Genomic DNA, 16,276 nt, shown 5'->3' with positions numbered 1-16,276 from the left:
AGACAAGAACTTCAGACATACAAACTAGCAAAGACGATCACTTAAGACATACGAACCAACAAAGACAAGCACTTTAAACATAAAAAAAGACAAAGACAGACACTTCAGACATACAAACCAACAAAAACAGTCACTTCAGACATACACACAGAGAAAGACAAGCACTTTAGACATATAAACCAACAATGACAGACACTTCAGACATACAAACCAACAAAGACAAACAATTCAGACATACAAAGCAACAAAGTCAGACACTTCACAGATACAAACCAACAAAGACAGGCACCTTAGACATACAAACCAACAAAGACAAACACTTCAGACATACAAACCAACAAAGACAAACACTTCAGACATACTAACAGACAAAATCAATCTCTTTAGACATACAAACCAACAAAGACAGACACGTCAGACATACAAACCAACAAAGACAAACACTTCAGACATACAAAGCAACAAAGACAGGCAACTTAGACACACAAACCAACAGACAGACACTTTAGACATACAAACCAACACAGACAAATACTTCAGACATACAAACAGAGGAAGACAGACACTTCAGACATACAAACAAAAAAAACAGACACTTCAGACATACAAACCAACACAGACAAACACTTAAGACATACAAACAGAGAAAGACAAACACTTTAGACATAAAAACGGAGAGAGACAGACACTTCAGACATACAAACCAAAAAAGACAAGCACTTAAGACATACAAACACACAAAGATAAACACATCAGACATACAAACAAACAAAGACAAACACTTTAGACATGCAAAACAACAAAGACAGACACTTCAAACATACAAACCAAAAAAGGTAAAAACTACAGACAAACAAAAAGAGGAAGACATGCAATTTAGACATACAAACTAACAAAGACAGACACTTTAGACACACAAACAAAGAAAGACGAACACTTTAGATATACAAACAGAGAAAGCCAGACACTTCAGACATACAAAATAACAAAGACAGACAATTCAGACATACAAACAGAGAAAATCAAGCACTTTAGACATAAAAACAAGCAAAGACGGTCACTTTAGAAATACAAACAAACAAAAACAAATACTTCACAGATACAAAAATAGAAAGAAAGACACTTTTTACATACAAACAAGGAAAGAAAAACACTAAAGACATACAAACGAACGTAAACAGTCATTTCTGACATACAAACAGAGAAAGACAAGCCCTTTAAACATACAAACCAACAATGACAGACACTTCAGACATACAAACCAACAAAGACAAACACTTCAGACACACAAAGCTACAAAGACAGACACCACACATACAAACCAACAAAGACAGGCACCTTAGACATACAAACCAACAAAGACAGACACTTTAGACATACAAACCAAAAAAGACAAATACTTCAGACATACAAACAGAGAAAGACAGACACTTCATACATACAAAGAACAAACACAGACACTTCAGACATACATACCAACAAAGACAAACACTGCAGACATACAAACAGAGAAAGACAAACACTTTAGAAATACAAACATAGAAAGACAAACACTTCAGACATACAAACCAAGAAAGATAGGCACTTCATAATACATACCAACAAATATAGACACATCAGACATACAAACAAACAAAGACAATCACCTTATACATGCAAACTAAGAAAGAAAAACACTTCATATAATCAAACCAACAAACTCAAACACTTTAGACATACAAACAGAGAAAGACAGGCACTTTAGACATACAAATTAACAAAGATAGACACTTCAGACATACAAACCAACATAGACAAACACTTCAGACACACAAACAGAGAAAGACAAACACTTTAGACATATAAACAGAGAAAGCCAGACTCTTCAGACATACAAACGAACAAAGACAGACACTTTAGACATACAAACAGAGAAAATCAAGCACTTTAGACATACAAACCCACAAAGACAGACACTTCAGACATACAAACCAACAAAGACAAACTCTTCAGACATACAAAGCAACAAAGACAGACACTTCACAAATACAAACCAACAAAGACAGACACTTCACACATACAAACAAACAAAGACAGACACTTCAGACAAGCAAACCAACAAAGACAAACACTTTAGACAAACAAACCAACAAAGACAGACACTTCAGACAATCAAACCAACAAAGACAAACACTTTATACATACAAACCAACAAAGACAGACACTTTAGAAATACAAACCAACAAAGACAGACACATCAGACAAACAAACCAACAAATACAAACACTTCAGACATACAAACGAACAAAGACAGACACTTCAGACATACAAACAAACAAAGACATACACTTCAGACAAGCAAACCAACGAAGACAAACACTTCAGACATACAAACCAACAAAGACAGACACTTCAGACAAGCAAACGAACAAAGACAAACACTTAAGACATACAAACCAACAAAGACAGACACTTCAGACATACAAACAAAACAAAGACAAACACTTTAGACATACAAAGAGAGAAAGACATGCACTTTAGACATACAAACAAACAAATACAGACACTTCAGACATACAAACAGAGAAAGACAAGCACTTTAGACATAAAAAGCGACAAAGACAGACACTTCAGACATACAAACAGAGAAAGACAGACACTTTAGACATACAAACAGAGACAGACAAGCACTTTAGACATACAAATCAGCAAAGAAACACACTTTAGACAAACAAATAGAGAAAGAAAGTCACTTAAGAAATATAAACAGAGAAAGACAGACACTTTAGACATACAAACAGAGAAAGAAAGGCACTTCTGACATACGAACAGAGAAAGACAATCACTTAAGACAAAAAAACCAACAATGACAAACACTTCAGACATACAAACACACAAAGACACATACTTTAGACATGAGAACAGAGAAATACAGACACTTCAGACATACAAACAAACAAAGACAGACACTTCAGACAATAAAAACACCGAAGACAAACACTTAATACATACAAACAACCATAGGCAGACACTTCAGACAATCAAACGAATAGAGGAAAACAATTTAGCCTAGCAAACCAACAATGACAGAAACTTTACACATATAATCCAACAAAGACAAAGACTTTAGACATACAAACCAACAAAGACAAACACTTCAGACATGCAAACCAACAAAGACAGACACTTCACACATACAAACAAACAAACATAGACACTTCAGACATACAAACCAACAAATACAGACACTTCAGACAATCAAGCCCACAAAGACAAACACTTCAGACATACAAACAGAGAAAGACAAGCACTTTAGACATACAAACCAACAAAGACAGACACTTAAGACATACACACAGAGAAATTCAAGCACTTTAGACACACAAACCAACAAAGACAGATACTTCAGACATATAAACAGAGAAAGAGAGTCACTTTAGACATACAAACCAACAAAGACAGACACTTCAGACATACAAACAGAGAAAGACAGACACTTTAGACAACCAAACAGAGAAAGACAAGCACTTTAGACATACAAACCAGAAAAGACAGACACTTTAGACATACAAACAGAGAAAGACAGGCACTTCAGACACACAAACAGAGAAAGACAGACACTTTAGAGGTACAAACAGAGAAAGACAGGCATTTCAGACATACGAACAGAGAAAGACAAGCACTTTAGACATACAAACCAACAAAGACAGACACTTCAGACATACAAACAGAAAAAGACAGACACTTCAGACATAAAAACAGACAAAGACAGACAAACCAACAGAAACAGTCACTTCAGACATACTAACAGAGAAAGACAAGCACTTTAGACATACAAACCAACCATGACAGACACTTCAGACATACAAACTAACAAAGACAAACACTTCAGACATACAAAGCAACAAAGACAGACACTTCACACATACAAAGCAACAAAGACAGGCACCTTAGACATACAAACCAACAAAGACTGACACTTCAGACATACAAACCAACAAAGACAAACACTTCAGACATACGAACAGAGAAAATCAAGCACTTTAGACATACAAACCAACAATGACAGCCACTTCAGTCATACAAACCAACAAAGACAAACGCTTCAGACATACAAAGCAACAAAGACAAACACTTCACACATACAAACCAACAAAGACAGGCACCTTAGACATACAAACCAACAAAGACAGACACTTTAGACATACAAACCAACAAAGACAAATACTTCAGACATACAAACAGAGAAAGACAGACACTTCAGACATACAAACAGAGAAAGACAAGCACTTTAGACATACAAACCAAAAAAGACAGACACTTCAGACATACAAACAGAGAAAGACAGACACTTTAGACATACAAACAGAGACAGACATTCACTTTAGACCTACAAATCAGCAGACAGTCACTTAAGACAAACAAACAGATAAAGAAAGTCACTTCAGACATATAAACAGACAAAGACAGACACTTTAGACATACAAACAAAGAAAGAAAGGCACTTCATACATACAAACAGAGAAAGACATGCACTTTAGACATACAAACCAACAAAGACAAACACTTAAGACATACAAACCAACAAAGACAAATACTTCAGACATACAAACAGACAAAGACAGACACTTTAGACATAAAAACAGAGAAAGACAGACACTTCAGACAAGCAAACCAACGAAGACAAACACTTCAGACATACAAACCAACAAAGACAGACACTTCAGACAAGCAAACCAACAAAGACAAACACTTTAGACACACAAACCACCAAAGACAGATACTTCAGACATTTAAACCAACAAAGACAGAGACATAAGACATATAAACCAACAAAGACAAACACTTCAGACATGCAAACCAACAATGACAGACACTTCACACATAGAAACTAACAAAGACACACACGTCAGACATACAAACCAACAAAGACAGACACTTCAGACAAGCAAACCAACAAAGACAAACACTTTAGACATACAAACAGAGAAAGACAAGCACTTTAGACATACGACTCAATATAGACAGACACTTAAGACATACAAACAGAGAAATACAAGCACTTTAGACACACACACCAACAAAGACAGACACTTTAGACATACAAACAGAGAAAGAGAGTCAATTTAGACACACAAACCAACAAAGACAGACACTTCAGACATACAAACAGAGAAAGACAGACACTTTAGACAACCAAACAGAGAAAGACAAGCACTTTAGACATACAAACCAGAAAAGACAGACACTTTAGACATACAAACAGAGAAAGACAGGCACTTCAGACACACAAACAGAGAAAGACAGACACTTTAGAGGTACAAACAGAGAAAGACATGCAATTCAGACATAGAACAGAGAAAGACAAGCACTTTAGACATACAAACGAACAAAGACAGACACTTCAGACATACAAACAGAGAAAGACAGACACTTTAGACATACAAACAGAGAAAGACAGACACTTCAGACATACAAACCAACACAAACAGACACTTCAGACATACAAACAGAGAAAGACAAGCACTTTAGACATACAAACCAACAATGAAAGACACTTCAGACATACAAACTAACAAAGACAAACACTTCAGACATACAAAGCAACAAAGACAGACACCACACATACAAAGCAACAAAGACAGGCACCTTAGACATACAAACCAACAAAGACTGACACTTCAGACATACAAACCAACAAAGACAGACACTTCAGACATACAAACAGATAAAATCAATCACTTTAGACATACAAACAAAGAAAGACACACACTTCAGAAACGCAAACCTACAAAGACAAACACTTCATAAATACAAAGCAACGTAGACAGACACTTAAGACATGCACACAAACAAAAATAGGTACTGGGGACATACAAACCAACAAAGATAGACACTTCAGACATACAAACAAACAAAGACAGACACTTCAGACATACAAACAGAGAAAGACAGACACTTCAGACATACAAACAAAAAAAACAGACAATTCAGACATACAAAACAACAAATACAAACACTTCAGACATACAAACAGAGAAAGACAAACACTTTAGACATACAAACAGAGAAAGACAGACACTTCAGACATACCAACCAAATAAGACAAGCACTTTAGACATACAAACCAACAAAGACAGACACTTCAGATATACAAACCAACAAAGACAAACACTTCAGACATACGAACAGAGAAAATCAAGCACTTTAGACATACAAACCAACAATGACAGACACTTCAGACATACAAACCAACAAAGACAAACACCTCAGAAAAGCAAACCAACAAAGACAGATACTTCACACAAATAAACAAAAAAAGATAGGTACCGAAGACAAACAAACCAACAGACAGACACTTTAGACATACAAACCAACACAGACAAATACTTCAGACATACAAACAGATAAAGACAGACACTTCAGACATACAAACAACAAAAACAGACACTTCAGACATACAAACTAACAAAGACAAACACTTCAGACATACAAACAGAGAAAGACAAACACTTTAGACATACAAACAGAGAAAGACAGACACTTCAGACATACGAACCAAAAAAGACAAGAACTTTAGACATACAAACAAACAAACACAGACACTTCAGACATACAAACCAACAAAGACAGACACTTCAGACATGCAAAACAACAAAGGCAAACACTTTAGACATACAAACCAACAAAGACATATACTTCAGACATTTAAACCAACAAAGACAGAGACTTGAGACATACAAACCAAAAAAGACAGACACTTCAGACATACAAACCGACAATGACAAACGCTTCACACATACAAATAAACAAAGATAGATATTTCAGACATACAAACAAGCAAAGACAAAAACTTCAGACAATCAAACCAACAAAGACAAACACTTCAAACATACAAACAGAGAAAGACAAGAACTTTAGACATACGACTCAATATAGACAGACACTTAAGACATACAAACATAGAAATACAAGCACTTTAGACATACAAACCAACAAAGACATACACTTCAGACATACAAACAGAGAAAGAGAGTCACTTTAGACATACAAACCAACAAAGACAGACACTTCAGACATACAAACAGAGAAAGACAGACACTTTAGACAACCAAACAGAGAAAGACAAGCACTTTAGACATACAAACCAGAAAAGACAGACACTTTAGACATACAAACAGAGAAAGACAGGCACTTCAGATACACAAAAAGAGAAAGACAGACACTTTAGAGGTACAAACAGAGAAAGACAGGCACTTCAGACATAGAACAGAGAAAGAAAAGCACTTTAGACATACAAACGAACATAGACAGACACTTCAGACATACAAACAGAGAAAGACAGACACTTTAGACATACAAACAGAGAAAGACAGACACTTCAGACATACAAACCAACAGAAACAGTCACTTCAGACATACAAACAGAGAAAGACAAGCACTTTAGACATACAAACCAACAATGACAGACACTTCAGACATACAAACCAACAAAGACAAACACTTCAGACATACAAAGCAACAAAGACAGACACCACACATACAAAGCAACAAAGACAGGCACCTTAGACATACAAACCAACAAAGACATACCCTTAAGACATGCAAAAAAACAAATACAAACACTTCAGACATACAAACAGATAAAAACAGGCACTTTAGACATACAAACCAAAAAAGACAGACACTTCAGACATACAAAGCAACAAAGACAAATACTTCAGAAATACAAAGCTACAAACAGACACTGAAGACATACAAACCAACAAATACAGGCACTTTAGACATACAAACCAACAAAGACAGACACTTCAGACATACAAACCAACAAAGAAAAATACTTCAGACATACAAACAGAGAAAGACATACACTTTACAAATACAAACAAAAAAAACAGACACTTTAGACATACAAACCAACAAAGACAAACACTTCAGACATACAAACAGAGAAAGACAAACACTTCATACATACAAACAGAGAAAGACAGGCACTTTAGACATACAAACAAACTAAGACAAGCACTTTAGACAAACAAACCAACAAAGACAGACACTACAGAAATACAAACCAACAAAGACAAACACTTCAAACATACAAACAGAGAAAATCAAGCACTTTAGACATACAAACCAACAATGACAGACACTTCAGACATACAAACCAACAAAGACAAACACTTCAGACATACAAAGCAACAAAGACAGACACTTCACACATACAAACCAACAAAGACAGGCACCTTAGACATACAAACCAACAAACAGACACTTTAGACATACAAACCAACACAGACAAATACTTCAGACATACAAACAGAGAAAGAAAGACACTTAAGACATACAAACAACAAAAACAGACACTTCAGACAAACAAACTAACAAAGACAAACACTTCAGACATACAAACAGAGAAAGACAAACACTTTAGACATACAAACAGAGAAAGACAGACACTTCAGACATACAAACCAAAAAAGACAAGAACTTTAGACATAAAAACAAACAAACACAGACACATCAGACATACAAACCAACAAAGACATACACTTTAGACATGCAAACCAACAAAGACAAACACTTCAAACATACAAACCAAGAAAGATAAAAACTACAGACATACAAAAAGAGGAAGACATGCACTTCAGCCATACAAACTAACAAAGACAGACGCACAAACCAACATAGACAAACACTTCAGACACACAAACAAAGAAAGACAAACGCTTTAGATATACAAACAGAGAAAGACAGACACTTCAGACATACAAAACAACAAAGACAAACACTTCAGACATACAAACAGAGAAAGACAAACACTTTAGACATACAAACAGAGAAAGACAGACACTTCAGACATACCAACCAAATAAGACAAGCACTTTAGACACACAAACAAACAAAGACAGACACATCAAACATACAAACCAACAAAGACAAACACTTTAGACATGCAAACCAACAAAGACAGACACTTCAGACATACAAACCAACATAGACAAACACTTCAGACACACAAACAGAGAAAGACAAACACTTTAGACATACAAACAGAGAAAGCCAGACACTTCAGACATACAAAACAACAAAGACAGACACTTCAGACATACAAACAGAGAAAATCAAGCACTTTAGACATACAAACCAACAAAGACAGACACCTCAGACATAAAACCAACAAAGACAAACTCTTCAGACATACAAAGCAACAAAGACAGACACTTCACACATACAAACCAACAAAGACAGACACTTCAGACATAACAACAAACAAAGACAGACACTTCAGACAAGCAAACCAACAAAGACAACAACTTAAGACATACAAACAACAAAGACAGACACTTCAGACAAGCAAACCAACAGACAAACACTTTAGACATACAAACCAACAAAGACAGACGCTTTAGACATACAAACCAACAAAGACAGACATATCAGACATACAAACCAACAAAGACAAACACTTCAGACATACAAACCAACAAAGACGGATACTTAACACTTACAAACGAACAAAGACAGACACATCAGACATACAAACAAACAAAGACAGACACTTCATACATTCAAACCAACAAAGAAAAACACTTCAGACATACAAAACAACAAAGACAGAAACTTCAGACATACAAACCAAAAAAGAAATACACTTTAGACATACAAACAGAGAAAGACAGTCACTTTAGACATACAAACCAACAAAGACAGACACTTCAGACATACAAATCAACAAAGACAAACACTTCAGACATACAAACCCACAAAGCCAAACACTCTAGGCGTACAAACCAACAAAGACAGACACTTTAGACATACAAACAGATAAATACATGTACTATAGACAAACCAACCAATAAAGATTGACACTTCAGACATACAAACCAACAAAGACAAGCACTTCAGACATACAAACAGAGAAAGACAGACACTTCAGACATACAAACCAACAAAGACAGACACTTCAGACATACAAACAACAAAGAAAAACAATTCAGACATGAAAACAGAGAAAGACATGCATTTTAGACATACAAACCAACAAAGACAGACAATTTAAAATGTTGCTGCTTCTTAATATTTTCTTGCACCAAACTAAGATTTTACCATAAGATTTTGACCATCTACGAAAAATTAAAATTCTTCGAATACCCAACTGATTTAGAAGCAGCAACTGTGTAACCTCCTTGAACATTAAATATTTAGAAGGCGAAGAGGCAGACAGTTTCATGCTGTGTTTGGAATTATTTTGCCTTAAAATAGAACACCGTGAATGAATAATATTTTCAGGATAAATAAGTTTTTAGTTTTAAAGTGGGGGGTGTACGTCACCTTCCAGAACTGATTCTTGACTCGGCAACAAGGCTGAACAGACTCGTGTCTTTAAATGAGACGACACGTAACTATTTTCAAGCAGTTGGTGGTAGCGAACTCTACGTAAGAAGCGGTTAGTCTCAATATTAACAAAACTCTAAGAATAGAGAGTTTCGATAACTTTAGATACGGTAAAAAAAGTGAATTGATGGTAACAATAAAGTTGATGAATTCTATAGATTTTAAATAACTATCAAAAAATCTAAAAACCAGAGAAAAATTCATCTTTTTTAAGAGGCAAAACATCAAGCTATCGTAATGAACATGACGCCATCAGATTCAGCAAACCAGAAAATACTTGAGCCCCAAGAGTTTCGGGGGAAGGTTGACCTGCTGTAAAATTTGTCCATTGTTTACATATAGTACAGGTTATTGAGAAGTATATAGACGTTATCAGGAGGGGATTTCGTGGAAGTTGAGGCCACGTGGGAGGATCTCTCTATGGAAGAATTTTTCCTGGAAGAAAGGGAATTTTTCATGGAGGTAGAGAGTAGCCTTTCTTGAATAGGCTATAAGTAAGTCCGTCTTTCACTTTTTATGTCCTAAAAAAAGTTTATTTTCTCCTTCTTTTCTTTTTTTGTTTGATATTTAAGCCAGGGACTGTTAATTTCATCATTTCTTTAACTGTTTTTTCCCCCTTTCATTCTTTCGGCCTACAGTATATGCAGAAATTTCGTACATCTTCCGGGCGACATCTAGTCATAGTAATGATAGAACTCACAAATATAATGGTACATACTCAAAAAAAATAAATAAAAAACTCATAAGATCAAATCTTGAGGATGGAGATCAAGCGGTGCAAAGAGATCATACTTAAAAGTTGTGTCATCAGACAAGTTCATGAAAACCCTATTACCAGTAGGCCAAGGACACTTAATATTTCCAATCAAATTGTATAAAACAGACTGAACGTGGTCACTAATGCCAGAGCCCCAAAACCGAGTAGGGACTTATTTAAAGAAAAAAAGAGAAAATTTTAAATTTCTACCAACTTTAAAACAAAAGAAAATCATCAAATCTATGACAATTTTGGAAATAAAACTAATCATTGAGCATCTTTAAATAATAAACAATTTACAACCCTTAGCAGGACACGGACCCAGCGCCTTAATGTATTGAACTCAATCCTCAGAAAAATCTTGAAAGGTATATATTTTGAGAAGTTTAAATCTTAAGAGCTAAAAAATCAAGTGTTGGTAAATTGAGGGGATGTATGAGAGGAACGCATATGCAACTAAACTGTTGCGTAAGTTTCTTTTTATATGGGGTTAAACATAGGGAATTATGTTTGACGGGATAATTTTTAAAATTCTAAGGAGTTGTATTTAATAGACGGTTAAAAATGTTGATCTTGTGATTTTTGGTTTTTATTTTTCGAAGTTACATTTTGTTTAGAGAATAAGATACAAAGGGTTTCAGCTTAAAGTAGTATTGCCAACTCAATGCTTATGCATTAAACTACACATAAGGAACCCCCCTCCCCAACTTTAAGAGCTCACCAACAAGTAATATCACTAAAAATGAAAACATTTGCTTATAAAAGAATTTTTCGATCATCAGCAATTCCCCCCCCCCACCCAAAAAAAAACAAAAAAACAACAACAATTCTGCTGAGCTTAGCTGAGCAATAAAAAGCTGATCTAAGACATACACACAGCTATAATTCTTATACAAATTCTTATCATATTCTTATCAGATATAATTCTTATACAAAATTCAAATTTTGCCTTTCGAGAAGTTCTGGAAGAATTATCTGGAGGCTATTTTTCGCGTGTTGGGATTTCTTGAAAAAATTGTCATGGAAAAGGGGATGTCTAGAGCGATAGGATGAACGATTAAAGTCTTTTTTTCAAATAAAATTATGCTGAGAAGAATTTTTCAGGCTGAATCGGACAGAAATTCTTATGACTGAGACAGTTCCGGAATTTTTTATGAATGGGACAAAAAATCTGGGGGAAAGCTCGTAATTCCTCACATCTCTTCGGTTACCACTATGGGACACTGTATCTGCAAATCAATAATTTACTGTTAAATTTCTAATTTCACTGATGTTGCGTAAAAAGCGTTAGTTTTAACTTTATGGAACTTTACGTTAAATAACGTAAATGTAAACGATTTAAGTGTTTATCCTACATTTTGAAGTGAACCATCACGAGGATGGTCTAGTGTGAAGGCCGTATGACTTAGCTAATTTAAACATTCTTTAGTATTGGAGTGTGCTGAAAAGTTGAAAGTAATAAATTCGTAGGTGTTAAGAATAATAATTTAAACATAGAAATTCAGAATAATCCTTAGAAATCCTTAGAAGTCAAGTAGTGGTTATGGATTTTAACCATCAAGGTCCCCAACCTCCAAAGACCCGAACCACTAAGGACCTCAACCTCCAAGTGACCCCTTCCCCTATCAACCTCTAATACCCCTTAACCCCAACTTTTTAACTCCTACCTCCACTTTTTATGCATTTTCTGAAGTTTATTTTATTTTTAACTTTTTTGAACTTTTGTTTTTGTTTTTTATATTTTTTTAAAAGAAATTAATTTTTTTTACATGTTATGGAAAAAAACATTTAATATCTTCAAAATAAAAAATGAGAATAATATAAATATATTAGTCGTGACTTTTAATTTTAGAAAAATAATGTTTGTAGCAACACTTTCTTTTTTCTTGATTGAATTTTTTGGACTTGGAAAATTATTCAACTTCTTTTTAATTATTTTTTTTTTCATTTATGCGGCTGTTTTAAGGGTACTCTATGGCTACTCATCGACACAACTTAGTTTATTATATATTTTCAAACAGTATTTTTGTACATTGGAAGAATACACACCTGCATCATATTTTAAAAAATGAACATGGCATTCGTTTTCCCTGATATTTATTGCTATGTTGCTGCTCTTGTTGAACACCAAAGGCTCATGAAATGGACTATTACAAAGATCACTCATCAATAACAGGCTATGGTCTTGGCAGTTAGCTTTCAAAGATATGGGAACACCTTAGTGGAGGCCTTTTTACTGCAACCAGGATATCTTTCAACTTTTATTTAAGTTTTTTTTTGTTTTAATTTTGTTCTTTTTATTATTTATATTTTTTTCAACTTTCTTTTTTAAATGTCTTAGAATGACATGAAATATACTTGTAACAAAAAAAAAAAATCAAATTTAATATTTTCGAAATACAAAATGAGAAGGACATAGATGTGTAAGTCGTGACTTTTACAATTAGAAAAACAATGGTTCTAGTAGCATTTTTCTTTTTTTGAATTGGAAATTTTTCAACTTTTATTTTTTCTAATTAATTTTTGTTGTTGCACCAGTGGTATACTGTGGCTGCTCATCGACACTACGTGGCTGCACCAGTGGTACTCTATGGCTAGTTATCGAAACTACCTAGTTTTTTGTATGTATTAAATCAGTAATTTGTCTACTTTAGGAGGATAAATATTTGTATCATATTTTCTTACAAAAAACTGAAAATGATTTATTAGAAAAAAGTGTATGCACATGATAAAAACGTCGTTGCGCTGAATGCTGACAAATACAAATGTTTGAACTATGAAGCAAGTAGTAGTGGGGATCTTATTGGAAACGTATGCGAGCATTATTGTGGCAGTGAGAGATTGAATTTCTTTGGTTATTGACAACATTCAATGGTTATACAGTCAGTTATGCAAGAGTCAAATTTCAAGAGATGATAGTGCTGAAAGTTAATGCGTGCCGAAAACTAAAAGTTGATGAAGAGGGCCAACTTCTTGCTCATTGTACGGATAACACGTTACCTCTTGATAAATCATATCAACATCTTTATGGTATTACCATTCAACAGGACGTATAAGAAAAACGAGTCTACTCCAGCATCAATGTCATGAATCATATCATTTCTATATGTCGGAGCTGTAACCTGTGTAAAAATATTGAGATAATAGACAGTATAATCGAGAGCAAAATTAAAAGGGCGTGGACAGATAACACCACGAAGGAAATAAAGACAATTCAATGCAAAGCAAAGCCTCAATGGTCGTTAATAGTATAACTGGTATTTTACCATCAGATATCATCATTGAACAAAATATTAGCAATTATTAAAAAGGGAAAATGAAATATTCCAGAAAGTATATATATGTGCACATAATAGAGTTGTTGTAGAATTGCATGCTGACAAGGACATTTATTTGAAAAATGAAAAAATTACTAATTGTAATACCTTTGGAAATGTATGTGCGCACTGTCATGACAGTGAGATATTGAATTTTTTTGGAGTATAAAAAAAATCAATATTGCTGAAAGTGGATGTAATAGAATAAAATTTCTAGAGATTATAGTGCTCAAAGATGATTCATGCCTAAAAGTAATAGTTGACAACGAGGGCCAACTTGCTCGTAGCGTGGGTAACACGTCACCTATTGATAAATCATATCGGCATCTTTAGGGTATAAGCAATCAACGGAAGGTAAAACGAAGACAGGCATATTGCTGCACCGATGTCATAAGACATATCATGTCTTAACTGTTACCAGTGTAAAAATAAAGTGTAATAGACAGTGAAATCACCGGCAAAATAAAAAGGGCATTGGTAGATACTATCACTATGGACTTTAACGACAATTCTAAGAAAAGCAAAGCATCGGTGAATGTTGCTAGAACAATTCATCATATAGTCAAGGAACGCAATAATACCAAAGATGAAGTGCATATTGAAATTGTAGGTGACATTGCAGGAAAAATAGTGTATGATGCAAAATGAATTAATGATTATTCTACTGGGTATGAACTTGGAGAAGAGATTAGCTACAGTGTCAAGAGATTACATGATGAATCATTTTATGAAACAAATCCAAAGTGTCCAAGATTGTTTGATGATATTAATAATGTTTAATGATGTATGTAACATATCTTTATATTAATATTCTACATGTTGTTATTTCATTGAAAATATTTTATGTATTACTTTGATTAATAAAAAAAAACTGATTTCACAAAATAAGTTTTTCAAAGAAAAGTAAAGAACTCCACTAAACCAAAAAGGAACAAAAATAAAATCATATAATCTACCAAGCGTGAAACTACCACAAATCAGCATCGATAAATAATGAAACCCAAAATGAACAGAATTTACAATAAATAACCGAGTCAAACTCAAAACGAGCTGAAATTACCAGGAATAGGGCTCAAAACCCCTATGCCTACCCAAGGTCAGAACATAATTTAAACTTTACTGAAAAAATATAAGTATTTTTACTTTTATAACTTTACTCAATTAAATAATATTAAAACTTTGATTACTAAATACATGTATATTAAACTGACTACGCCTATTCATTTGTATTTTTTAGTACAGTGCAAGTAATGTTCTGTCCTTGAAAAGGCATAAAGGTTTTGAGCCCTACCCATGTTAATTTCGGCTTTTTTTTAGTTTGACTCAGTTATTTATTGTAATTTGTATTCGTTTTGGGTTTCATTTATTCATCGATAAGGAGTTGTGGTAGTTTCACGCTTAGTAGATTATGATTTTATTTTTGCCCATTTTTGGTTTAATAGTTTTTTACTTTACTTCAGAAAATTTATTTTGTTGAAATAGTTTTTTAATTAATTTATGTTCGTTTTGTAATGACAGTCTTTTCAGGGAAAAAGAAAGTAATACTTTAAATCTTTCAATTTTTTGAAGACTTTATAGTTTGGCTTACTATTTATATGCAGGAGAAAAATTTTCAATTTTTAACAACCTACACCCTTTTAAAAATCCGGACCTAAATAGTAGTGTTTAATTTAGTTTCATACATCCTCTAGTTGAACTTAAACAGAAAACTTGATACCATTCACAAAATAATCTGTTTACTTTCTTTGATAGCTTGGTTACACCCCTCCCCGCCCCCCCCCCCATGGGACGCACCGGCTTCCAACCAATGTTTTACTTTCGAATCTTA

The sequence above is a fragment of the Artemia sp. Qi Xiang Cuo genome, chromosome 20 (genome assembly GCF_049724085.1).
Source record: "Artemia sp. Qi Xiang Cuo chromosome 20, ASM4972408v1, whole genome shotgun sequence".
Taxonomy (NCBI): Eukaryota; Metazoa; Arthropoda; class Branchiopoda; order Anostraca; family Artemiidae; genus Artemia; species Artemia sp. Qi Xiang Cuo.
The sequence above is the reverse complement of the archived record's forward strand: the minus strand, read 5'-3'. Positions refer to the sequence as shown.